The sequence below is a fragment of the Ambystoma mexicanum genome, chromosome 13 (assembly GCF_040938575.1).
Source record: "Ambystoma mexicanum isolate Mex_15411 chromosome 13, UKY_AmexF1_1, whole genome shotgun sequence".
Classification (NCBI taxonomy): domain Eukaryota; kingdom Metazoa; phylum Chordata; class Amphibia; order Caudata; family Ambystomatidae; genus Ambystoma; species Ambystoma mexicanum.
This window is the reverse complement of record NC_090938.1, coordinates 829,943,402-829,955,856: the sequence shown is the minus strand read 5'-3', so window position 1 is coordinate 829,955,856 and position 12,455 is coordinate 829,943,402. Positions and strand designations below refer to the sequence as shown.

At 51.1% G+C, this 12,455-nt stretch overlaps 1 long non-coding RNA gene across 1 annotated transcript in view; it reads right to left on the bottom strand.

The window, feature by feature from the left end:
• The window catches only part of LOC138520703 (uncharacterized), a 203,105-nt gene that overhangs the window by 169,250 nt on the left and 21,400 nt on the right, over window positions 1–12,455 (bottom strand). The gene's annotated exons all lie outside the window — the stretch shown is intronic.

Below are 12,455 nucleotides of genomic sequence, written 5' to 3'. Positions count from 1 at the left end.
GCCAGAGACCTTGAGACAGCCCTGGCCAGGGCCACCACAGGAGAGCGCAGAGAGAGAGTGAGGAACGTCGAGAGCAGCAGCCAGAGACCTTGAGACAGCCCTGGCCAGGGCCACCACAGGAGAGCGCAGAGAGAGAGAGAGAGAGAGAGGATTATCGAGAGCAGCAGCCAGAGACCTTGAGACAGCCCTGGCCAGGGCCACCACAGGAGAGTGCAGAGAGAGTGAGAGAGAGAGGAACATCGAGAGCAGCAGCCAGAGACCTTGAGACAGCCCTGGCCAGGGCCACCGCAGGAGAGCGCAGAGAGAGAGAGAGAGAGGATCATCGAGAGCAGCAGCCAGAGACCTTGAGACAGCCCGGACCACCACAGGAGTGCGCAGAGAGAGAGAGGAACATCGAGAGCAGCAGCCAGAGACCTTGAGACAGCCCTGGCCAGGGCCACCACAGGAGAGCGCAGAGAGAGAGAGAGAGAGAGAGAGAGAGAGAGAGGATCATCGAGAGCAGCAGCCAGAGACCTTGAGACAGCCCGGACCACCACAGGAGAGCGCAGAGAGAGAGAGAGAGGAACGTCGAGAGCAGCAGCCAGAGACCTTGAGACAGCCCTGGCCAGGGCCACCACAGGAGAGCACAGAGAGAGAGAGAGAGAGAGAGAGAGAGAGAGGAACATCGAGAGCAGCAGCCAGAGACCTTGAGACAGCCCGGACCACCACAGGAGAGCGCAGAGAGAGAGAGAGAGGAACGTCAAGAGCAGCAGCCAGAGACCTTGAGACAGCCCTGTCCAGGGCCACCACAGGAGAGCGCAGAGAGAGAGAGAGAGGAACATCGAGAGCAGCAGCCAGAGACCTTGAGACAGCCCGGACCACCACAGGAGAGCGCAGAGAGAGAGTGAGAGAGAGAGAGAGAGAGGAACGTCGAGAGCAGCTAGAGACCTTGAGACAGCCCTGGCCAGGGCCACCACAGGAGAGCGCAGAGAGAGAGAGAGAGAGGAACATGGAGAGCAGCAGCCAGAGACCTTGAGACAGCCCGGACCACCACAGGAGAGCACAGAGAGAGAGAGAGAGAGATGAACATCGAGAGCAGTAGCCAGAGACCATGAGACAGCCCTGGCCAGGGCCACCACAGGAGAGCGCAGAGAGAGAGAGAGAGAGAGGGACGTCGAGAGCAGCAGCCAGAGACCTCAAGACAGCCCTGGCCAGGGCCACCACAGGATAGCACAGAGAGAGAGAGAGAGAGAGGATCATCGAGAGCAGCAGCAAGAGACCTTGAGACAGCCCTGGCCAGGGCCACCGCAGGAGAGCGCAGAGAGAGAGGGAGAGAGGATCATCGAGTGCAGCAGCCAGAGACCTTGAGACAGCCCGGACCACCACAGGAGAGCGCAGAAAGAGAAAGAGAGAGAGGAACGTCGAGAGCAGCAGCCAGAGACCTTGAGACAGCCTGGACCACCACAGGAGAGCGCAGAGAGAGAGAGAGGAACATCGAGAGCAGCAGCCAGAGACCTTGAGACAGCCCTGGCCAGGGCCACCACCGGAGAGCGCAGAGAGAGAGAGAGAGGAACGTTGAGAGCAGCAGCCAGAGACCTTGAGACAGCCCTGGCCAGGGCCACCGCAGGAGAGCGCAGAGAGAGAGAGAGGATCATCGAGAGCAGCAGCCAGAGACCTTGAGACAGCCCAGACCACCACAGGAGAGCACAGAGAGAGAGAGAGGAACATCGAGAGCAGCAGCCAGAGACTTTGAGTCAGCCCTTGCCAGGGCCACCACAGGAGAGCGCAGAGAAAGAGAGAGAGAGGATCATCGAGAGCAGCAGCCAGAGACCTCGAGACAGCCCGGACCACCACAGGAGAGCGCAGAGAGAGAGAGAGAGGAACGTCGAGAGCAGCAGCCAGAGACCTTGAGACAGCCCTGGCCAGGGCCACCACAGGAGAGCGCAGACAGAGAGAGAGAGAGGAACATTGAGAGCAGCAGCCAGAGACCTTGAGACAGCCCGGACCACCACAGGAGAGCGCAGAGAGAGAGAGAGGAACGTCGAGAGCAGCAGCCAGAGACCTTGAGACAGCCCTGGCCAGGGCCACCACAGGAGAGCGCAGAGAGAGAGGGAGAGAGAGAGAGGAACATGGAGAGCAGCAGCCAGAGACCTTGAGACAGCCCGGACCACCACAGGAGAGCGCAGAGAGAGAGAGAGAGAGAGAGAGGAACATCGAGAGCAGCAGCCAGAGGCTTTGAGACAGCCCTGGGCACTGCACAGACTTGTACATATTTTTTAAAGACTCTTATATTTTTAATATTTGAAGGACTCTTTTTATATTTATGTTTTTGTAAGGCAGCTGCTTTGGGGTAGTTTAAGTTGTATATACCAGGTTGGGGAACCAGAAGTGGTGAAGTGAGCGTTTAACAACTGAAGAACCATACACCAGCATTCCTTTCACCCTCCTTTCCTTGTGTGCCAGTTATTATAACCCTGTGTCTTTTCCTTAAGGGTGTTTGAGGATCCTACCCCAAGTACCTGATCTTCCCTAGCCTCACCACCCTCATAGCGAGGTACACCAGGGCAGAGGGCAAGTCCTAAAAATTAAAGTGGGGGGACTCATTAACAAACACAATCGGCTGTGATGTCGCCAGAAATTAGCATATCAAGGTGAAATATGCACATTTCATTAAATTGGCTTTGCGCAACCACCCACATTGCACAGGACGAATGGCATTTGCCCTTCATTAAATCAACACACACATAACCAAGACAGAATATTTTCTTCTAATAGTGTTTTTGAAAACGTTAAAAAGTGTGCACGTTTTAAACTTCAAGAACCAATACAAATGTTTTCCCTGCGGCTTGCAATACCGAAAGGGGACATTTCACCTTTAGTTTTTTGTTATTTTTGATCAGGTCAAAGTGCAGTGGTGAAGTGTCCGGTCTACTAACCTGGTGACTGCAGTTTGATCCCTGAGGTCTTCTTTAATTCATAAATTCAAAGAGGACATCCAATGTTTCTCTTTTAGCTGGGGGGACTGTACCCTCGACTTGAGCCCTGCACCAGGGTGATCTTGAACCCAGGAGAGTGGGGTTTGGAGAGAGGTAAGATGCGGGTCAAGTGGTAAGTGAAGGGTTAAGCTGTCTATTGTGTGTTGGCCTACACCTGCATAAGGTGCGTTAGACGATAGCTCCACTACAACAAGGAGTATTGGCCACACAGCAAAAGAAACCGTTCCAGCTGTAACTGCGGAAGAGGGGGAGAGACTCTCTGTGGTGGAACTGACACCGAGCAGCTGTGAAGGGAGAATGGCAGGGATGTGCCAGATGCCAAACTGCCTCTGCTGGAGGGTGGACGGGAGCTGTCCCTGAGAGGGAACCAGGGCTTGAGGAGGACGGAGGAGAGTGAAAAACAACCCGGAGGAAGGAGTGCAGATGTGAAAAGAGCAACAGCCGGTCACCCCCCAGGAGAAGAGAGGTGGAGTAGACCACTGTACAGCGCGCCGTCTCCCCGAGATAGGGGTGGTCTAGAACAATATGCAAGAATAATAATAATACAATATTGAAAGAGAAAAGAAACCAAGAGAAAAAGAGACTGAGGGAAGAGAGGGAGAGAGAGTGTGCATGGGAGTGAGAGTGTGATCCCAAGCAGACCTAATGAGAGATTGGGAGACCAGGCGCAGAGAACCAGTGCAATCAAGAGCACAGGGTCACCCCAGAGTGTGGTAAATAGAAGAGACCCACCGCAGGGCATCACAGCACCTGTAGCGGAGTGCTCAAGTGCCTGGTAACAAACAGTGAGACTTGTCACGAGTAAAGAGCACTGCTAGGCTGCCCTGCCGGACTTATAGGGTTGTTCCCAAATGCATAAGAAATACCAATAAGAATTGTGAGGAGAGGAGACACATTGCTGTGAACCCTGGACACTGTAGTGAAGTTTCAGAAAGCATGAGACGCTCCGGTGAGAACTGCTGGGTGCACGAGGGATCAGTCGTGTATGATCTTGGGACAGTGAAAGTTTCCAAGCAGACAATAAGCTGCTGGAACTACAGAAGGGGCGACTGTTTAGCGTCTCTGTCGGAGCTCTTAATTCTGAAGACAGACAATGGGAAATGTAGAGGTTTGTTCCTTCTAGTGGACTGCTAGCTCATGAGGTCAGAACATTACATTATTTTGCAAAAAGACCCTCGGCGGTGGGCCAATACTTCCCAGGTAATGCCCCCGGGCCCCTAGTTACAGGCCCGAGCATAGCGAGGGCCTTAATGAGGCCCCGGGCGCATTACCATGGGCGGTATTGGCCAGCTGCCGAGGGTTTAATGGTACCCCGGCCCGTTAGACCGGGGCACTAATGGCATTTTTTTCTGTTCCGAAAGGCTGTCGCGTTACGAAACTGAAAAAAAAGTCAAATAAAATGACTGCCGGAAAGGGAAAACGTAGTACGTTTTCTCTTTCCATGGCGACCATCGAGAGCGGACTCACTTGTTCGCTCCCGAGAAAAAGAAAAAAGGTAAGTGGGGTTGGGAGGTTGGGGAGGGGATAGTTTGCACGGGTGGGGGGTGGAGGGAAAAAAAAAACTTAACCTGAGTCCTTGGCGGGGTACGAAGGCAGCCTCCAGCCTTGGGAGGCTCGCTCGGGGATTGCCCCGTTTCTAGCCTCCTCATTGGCTAAGGGGCTGCCACTCCCCCCGCCGGGAACAAAAGCAGGCACGTACATGCGTCCAAAGGAATACTGTGTGGTATGGCTCGGAAAAGAGCAAATCCACATGTAGTATTTCCCGTGGACAGCGCGTGCCGGGTACTAATGTGTTATAGGATTTGTATTTGGTATTTTATCTTTGGTGTTTCGTACACATCACCTTGACGTTTTTCTGCGACCATATGCACTTTATACATGTCTTTTGTGCTTTATGTGGTGTTGTTTTGATATTATTGTAGGGAAATATTTATTTATGTGACATGTGACTCCAATTTCTACATTGTTGGACATTGTACATTCCATTAACCATGTTGATAGTATATATTTTGGAATATAACCTTCACACACACACCATGCTTAGTGAATTTATGTGCACCCTGTTTCTTTACATCTTGTCTGGGGCCCCTTCTTTCTCTTAAGTTTCCATCTGGGGTTAACTCCGCGACCTCTTCAGCTGGAGGGGCGTGGTTCGGGGTTCACCCACTCTATGGCGGGTCCAGGGGGCGTGTTAATAAAGACCCCGGAAGCCGGAAACCTGGCAGTTTGCAGCCGCAACTGGTGTGACGCGTGTCATTTAGCAGCACTGCGCGCTAGGCCTGAGTCCTATCCCATGTCACGGGGCAGAGCACTGCAGGGGGGTCCTACAGGCAAACATCACAATGGCGACAAGGGTGCGACACGGGCCACACACACAGCAATTACTTTTTTCTCTGCTTGAGGGAAAAATATGCACATTTTTGGAAACGCGCAGCATTGAGCAGCATTTAATGATCAAACAAGTAAACAGGAACATTCCTCCATTTGTGGACACCCCAAGAGCTACAGTGAAGGTGCCATCTGCACATCTATACGCACCCCTGGCACACAGCACTGCAAACAGCTACACACCAGGTGAGAGGGAATGACCCAACCAGCACAATATCACACAACATCAAGGAATTGGCACCACAGGATCCATGGCCACAGGCATGTCAACGCCCGGACAAGGCACCCCATCAAGAATGGCAGAATCACTAACCTCACAGGCCCCAGCACCACAAAATCATGGCGGCGCCACAGCAGCGCTGGGGCCATTTGACCCCTACACCAACCCATCATCGGCAGGGCCCAGATGAATGATCTGGATACAGAAATTCGAAATGGCAATGGACTGCATAGATGTGACGATGTCGAGGATAATGAGGTCTCACCCACTAGTGAATTTAGGAGATGATGTGCTGCACAGTTTTAACTCCCTCGCCGCAAGGGATGGCACTGATGTATATCAGTCCACCGAGGACGCACTGACGGCACATTTCATGGCACAACTAAACCCTGATTATGAGACATTCAATTTTTACACCACAATTCAGACCAAGGACAAAACCCTTAGTTTAGTTTAGTTTAGTTTATTTATTTATATAGCCCACTGAGCCCGTAGGCAACTGGGCGCTTAGCTTACATGTTGCAAATTTACAGACAATGATAAAGATACACAATGTACATGAGCATAATATAACATATACAAGTAAAGATCAGACAATTATCGCATCATGCCACCCGTGCCAAGTGGCTGTGGGACCCCCAAGACCGAAATCCATACAGTCTGCATATCGAGGCACATCAAGGCGGCAAGCGATCAGCATGGTATAGGAAGGAACTTACCTTCTGGTGGCCAATGACAATTACTTGGTGGAAATTATATCGTCAACAGTGGCAGACCGTGTGTTGCCAGCCCTGGAGAAGATGCTCGCCACACATGGCCTACCAAAACACATCAAGAGTGACAATGGACAATAGCCAAGTACATGGATGACCTACGCATCCGCCACCACCACATCACTCCAAGGTGGCTGCAAGCTAACGGGTATGTAGAGTGTTTTATGAGGACCATAAACAAGGTGCTACGCATATTCAAAACCCAGAACAGTTCATGCCAAGAGGACCTGCACCGATTCCTGCGAAACTACAGAGTGACCCCACACAGCTCAATGGACATCTCCTCAGCAGATCTGATGTATGTGTATGTTAGGCGGAAACCTGTGCAGTTCCCTCTGGGACCACTGCAAAAGATTTAGGACTACAGGTGTTTGGCAGTAAACCCACTTGGTAGCAGTCTGTACCACACAGATTCACTTGGTAGCTGTGGCTGAGCAGTCAAACTTCCCTCAAGAAGAGTTAAGCAGTATGTGGAGTATACAAGATAGGGCAATTCTTCACAGTAAGACAAGCAAACACGCAACAAGGCTCAGTGTAAAGATATTAAGGTATTTATTTATAACGAAACATCTATCAAAAACACTATGGCACTATCACGGCAAACAAATCACATACAATTACTCTACGAAGAAGAAACGATCAATCCCCCTAGCAATATTTCGACAAGTCTAGGTTCTACCGGCACCACTTATTTACAGACAGAGGTGTATGCCTCAACCTAGATGGCACTCTAATATTAGTTAGGACGGGAGAGAAAAATAAGCAGGTTATGAATTCAACACAGTTCAATACGTCACGGGAAAATTGCAGGGCAAGAAGGCAAGAACCACAATAGATCCTAAAGTTCAGAGGCCAGGCCCACTCGGAGAGAGGCAAGGCGATTTGTCCCAAAAAGTCTCTAGTGGAGATGCGTTCGAGTCTGTGTAGCAAATTGTTATCGGCAGATTGAACCAGTTCAGAACAATACGTGAGAAAGCTTGGAGGCGACCCAACGGAAAGGAGAGGATTAAGACACCTCACTCAAACCGATCGAAAGGGAAGCCAGGCGGACACGGTACCTTGTTTGTGGAGAGACAGCTCCGGCGGGGGCAGTTGTTCCTGGTGGTGGATGCACGTCGGGTCTTTGCCAAGAGTAGAGATGATCTCGTCGTCGAAGAAAAGTGAAGTCCGGTGCACCACCAGGGAAGAGACCAGCCGCGGAGTGCTCCGTCACAAGGCACCACCTTTCGGTCGCGGTACAGGGGTAGTGGCTATCCGGTTGCCGAGGTGCTCTGCACGGGCAATTCGACCACTGCATCCTGAGGCAAATAAAAAGCAAAGGGGACTGGGTGTTCCCACCAGTCAGGGGAGGAGACTCTCCGGCAGGGAGATCTCCTCTGTCGTCGGGAAGTGGTGAGTCGGTTCCGCAGGGCTCCACCGGAGGTATCGTCATGCAGGTCGGCTCAGCGTTACCCTTGTCGGATTCTTAGGTCCTGTGGCGACTTCTGAAGATCCAGACCCAAAAGCCCTGCTTTTATGCAGAAAACCCCCATTCATTCAGCCCAGCTGTCAATCAACACATTCTAAGTGGTGAGCGGGGAGGCTCACCACTTGGGCCAATCACTCCAGAGTGCGACCGGAGTTGGCAAGGCAACTCGGTCCAGGGTGCCTAAATCCCCTCCCACACCCCTGTGGTAACCCAGACAGAATGGCACCACTTTGGAGGGTCTCTGTACAGAGCCCGCCAAAAGTGGAACAAAGGGCTCGACCTTTGGTTCAGGAGTCACAGAGACGAACACAGACGCCATATTACAAACCGAGTTCTGGCAGAAAATACCATCCGATAAACTTATTTAAGATAAGTAGACCGGTGGTACGTTAGAGATTAACGAAAAAAAGTATCAATCTCCAACAATGGGACGAATCCCATAGGATTATGTTCGGGGTCGAACATAACAAGTAGTTTCCACTGCCACCAGCCAAAACTCGACGAGGGGGGACGGGACAGTGCCCCCTCGAATAACACATCCAGGAGTAATCAAATTACCCCTACTAGTACGTCCACAATAAGATGGTTTGTACCAGTCCTGTTAGTAAATTTAGGTCTAGTAAAGCCAATGGTGACTTTACATGCCCGGGGAGACAGTAGTCAGTCCCCGGGTATGGAGTCTATGGTGGGGGTCCGCTAGGACGCCCCGGTGTTACGGCACGTAGGGTGCGGTGTAACACACATAGAAAAACATATGAGACCCTATGGAGTAAAAGACCCCATAGCCCATCGAACACATTGACATTCAAAGGCATTACACACATACATGTCCAAGAGTGGGAGAAAAGAGTCTCACTCTTGGCAGGATGGAAAAAAACAAACTCCAGAAATCCAGCAAAGCTGCTGGGGGACTCACTAGGTTAGGAAATTCAGCCTTAACAGAGAATTCTCCCTAACAGTGTAGAGGAGCAGTTACATGCCTCTGCAGCCAATCCTGCCCCCATACCTCCTATATGTTGGACGATTGAGTGACACATTTCAGGTAAGGAAGGGGTGAGAGAGGGAACATGCACCAAGGACAGAGGACAGAACAATATTTTGTAATGTTAAGAACCTGAGGCCAGTATTTGCATATTTACAAATTGCATAAAGTGACCTAAGGGCAGAATGCTGGACAGGGGGCTCGTGCAGTTAGCTTGCATAGGAGGATGGATGGGCTTGGGGGCCTCCTTCCATCGCTACAACGGGGAGTTTGAATGCTATTTTGAAGCGTTTCACTGAAGATATGGGGTGATGAGCATCCCAACGGAAGGAGGCAATTAGGGAAAAGGGAGAAAAGTGGGGCGATGCCCCAAGAGCTGGGCACGGATAGGTCCAGTGGAAGGGGGCAGGTAGGGAAAAGGAGGAAAAGCGGGATAAGGCACCAAGAGCTGGGCACTGATAGGTCCAGTGGAAGGGGACAAGTAGGGAAAAGGGGGAAAAGTGGGGCAATGCACCAAGAGTTGGGCACTGACAGGCCCAGCGGAAGGGGGCAAGTAGTGAAAAGGGGGAAAAGCGTAATGAGGCACCAGGAGCTGGGCACTGATAGGCCCAGTGGAAGGGGGCAAGTAGGGAAAAGGAAGAAAGCGGGATGAGGCACCAAGAGGCGAGCACTGATAGGCCCAGTGGAAGGGGGCAAGCAGGGAAAAGGGGGAAACGTGGGAAGATGCACCAAGAGCTGGGCACTGATAGGTCCAGCAGAAGGAGGCAAGTAGGGCAAGTAGGGAAAAGGGTGAAAAGTGGGATGAGGCACCAAGAGCCATGCACTGATAGACCTAGTGGAAGGAGGCAAGTAGGTAAAAGGGGGAAAAGCGGGATGAGGCACCAAGAGCCGGGCACTGATAGGTTCAGTGGAAGGGGGTAAGTAGGGAAAAGGAGGAAAGCGGGATGAGGCACCAAGAGGTGAGCACTGATAGGTTGCAGAGACGAGGAGCAGAGAGTTTGAGAGGGAGATTAAAGTGAAATGGAAGAAGTGAGGTAGCAGGGAGGCAGTCCATGAAGGGACTATAAAGAGAGGGATTTTGCATGGAGCAGCAGGCAGCAAGGTTGCGGCAGATAGTGATGGAGAAGGATCTGGGTAAGATGAAAAGAGTTCATTGCACAAGGCTGACAATGTTGTTGAGGGGGAGGGGGAAAAAGAGGAGGAGAGAAGACCAAACAGTGGGCTCACTCAGTAGTCCAGATGCCCAAGCACAAGTGTTGACGTACGTGTTTTAGTTGAGTAGCGCACGATGTGTGACCAAATATTCAAATATTTAGGATATTGAGTTTGTCTTCAGTGGCGGTGCCTGCGGTGAACCGATCGCATTGTACTTCTCTATTAAAGAGAACCTCAAGGCTTGCAAGCCATGGGTGAGAGAGTGAGGGTGCCAGTGGGAAAAGAGATGGGAGAGTGGGGTTAGAGTTTGGGGGAGGGAGAAAGATGACCTCAAACTTTGAAGACTTTATCATGAGGCAGAGTGGAGCCATTCAGTGGCATGCGGCAGTAAGGCAGTTGCTTGTGCATCTGGAGATTGCAGGAGTGAAGACAATTTGAGTATCATCAGCAAAGAGGTGATCACTAAAGCCAAGGGGAGTGAGGAGAAGTGGAAATAGGACTGATCCTTCAGGAACATGAAATGAAAGTGCCGTAGGGCAGGAAGTGCTGGAGTCCCATGAGAAAGAGAAGGACACCCAGGGCCCGATTCATGGAAATGTGTGCAGAAATCCGACAAGGGCCACGCACTGAGGAGTACATTGCGTATTCATGCAATTGTTTGCGCAAGTAACCGTATACACAAGTCGTGGCCGGTACGGTCCCGACACGCCAATATGCAAAACATAAACAGCCAGATCAGCCACCTTTGCGCACCTCCTCTGACGCGAATACACGCACCCTTCAAACAGCTCGTGGGGTTCCCCGCAAGCAGGCCTGCATTTCGGGGATCCTGCGCAGGGTCCCACGTAACTGTTCCCTGAACCCCGACAACCGGCGTATGAAGAATTGTAACTCATTCTAAACTCAGAAAATCTGCTTGCGAACCCCCGTAAACCATTCCTGCACACCGCTGCACTGCTTATGCACACCCCTAAGTAAGTTCAGAACCCCGTTGCATACAGACATGCAACCCCACCTTCGCGCTGCTAATCCTACCCGAAAGTGTACTTATGCCTGCCTTCGGGTGGCAGATCGCATGGGGGACTTGCGTGGCCAATTGTGGGCATGCAAGGGACTGCCTTGCTTGTAGAAAAGGACCCTGTGCTGTCACTGCTCATGGAAGCTATTTTCAGAAATGTGTTCTCCCACTCCAGCCTTGGCTGATCTTTGCAATCGCTCTTTTGCCACAGGCGTTTTCCCAACTTCTCTTAGCCACTCCTTTGTCCACCCTCTGCTTAAGAAACCCTCTGCCGACCCCTCCATTCCGGCAAACTACCGCTCCATCTCTATCACCCCTTTCCTGGACAAACTCCTGGAGAAACTGAATCTTCTGATTGCCTCCACGACCATCAGTCTGGCTTTAGAGCATCCAGAGGCAAAGAAACTGTTCTTCTGAACACCCGTGAAGACCTGCTCTCTAATCTTGACTCCCTCTGTCCTCATTTTTCATGACCTCTTCTCTGCCTTTGACACTGCAAACCACAACATCCTGATTGCACGTCTCTGTGACACCCTGGGAATCACAGGTCAGGCCCCGGTGTGGTTAACCTCCTTCGTGACTGACTGCCCGTCCCAGCTGGAACTTGGGTCCTTTCTCTGCACTATCAATCTTTCAACCTGTGTCATTCTCCAGGGCTCCAACCTTTCCTCCTGGTTCTTCAATACCTGCATGGCTGCCCTGGCATGCGAGATTGCCAGTTTCACCTCTTATTTCCAGTGTTATGCTGATGACACGCAACTCTCCTTCAGGCTACCCTCAGCCACCTCCTGTACCTCGCTCATATCAGGCTGTCTGTCTGTAATTCAGTCATGGTGTGCTGCAAACAACCTCTGCCTCAATGCCAGTAAGACTGAGATTGTTCGCATTGGGACTCCAGCTCCCGCTTTCCCACTCTCACTCTGGCCGGCCTCCCTTGGCCCTGTGCCTGCACCCACATGCGAAGCAAAAAACCTTGGGGTCATCTTTGACTGCATCTCTCTGGCGCTGAAATCCCTTCTCTGGTTCCACGTGGCTGCAAGGATCAAGTTTAAGACTGTACTGGAGGTCCCGAAATAAAGATATATTGAATCAACAATTGAATGAAGTGGAGGACACCCCCCCACTTAAACCTAAGCAGAGAAATTTGTATGGACTAATTTGGTGTTGTAATTATGTGAAAATGGTATTCATAATGTTAGTATACACTAGTATTCAAAAGGGCATTGTGTTTATAATGTCGAAAATGTAATTATCGCGATGTGGTAAGGTGACAAGGCACAGAATGGACAATAAGATATTCTGTAAACAGACAGAAAATAGCGCTGCCAAATGCCTTTACTGAAACTGCATGTAACTGAAAATGTGGCTAAAATGAGAAGAAATTAAGTAGTGCTCAAAGTGTGTAGGATGAGGTAATTTTAAAGTTGTGACATTCGAGGGCACCATGCTTTCAGAAACTTGACGAATGGGCAGAAC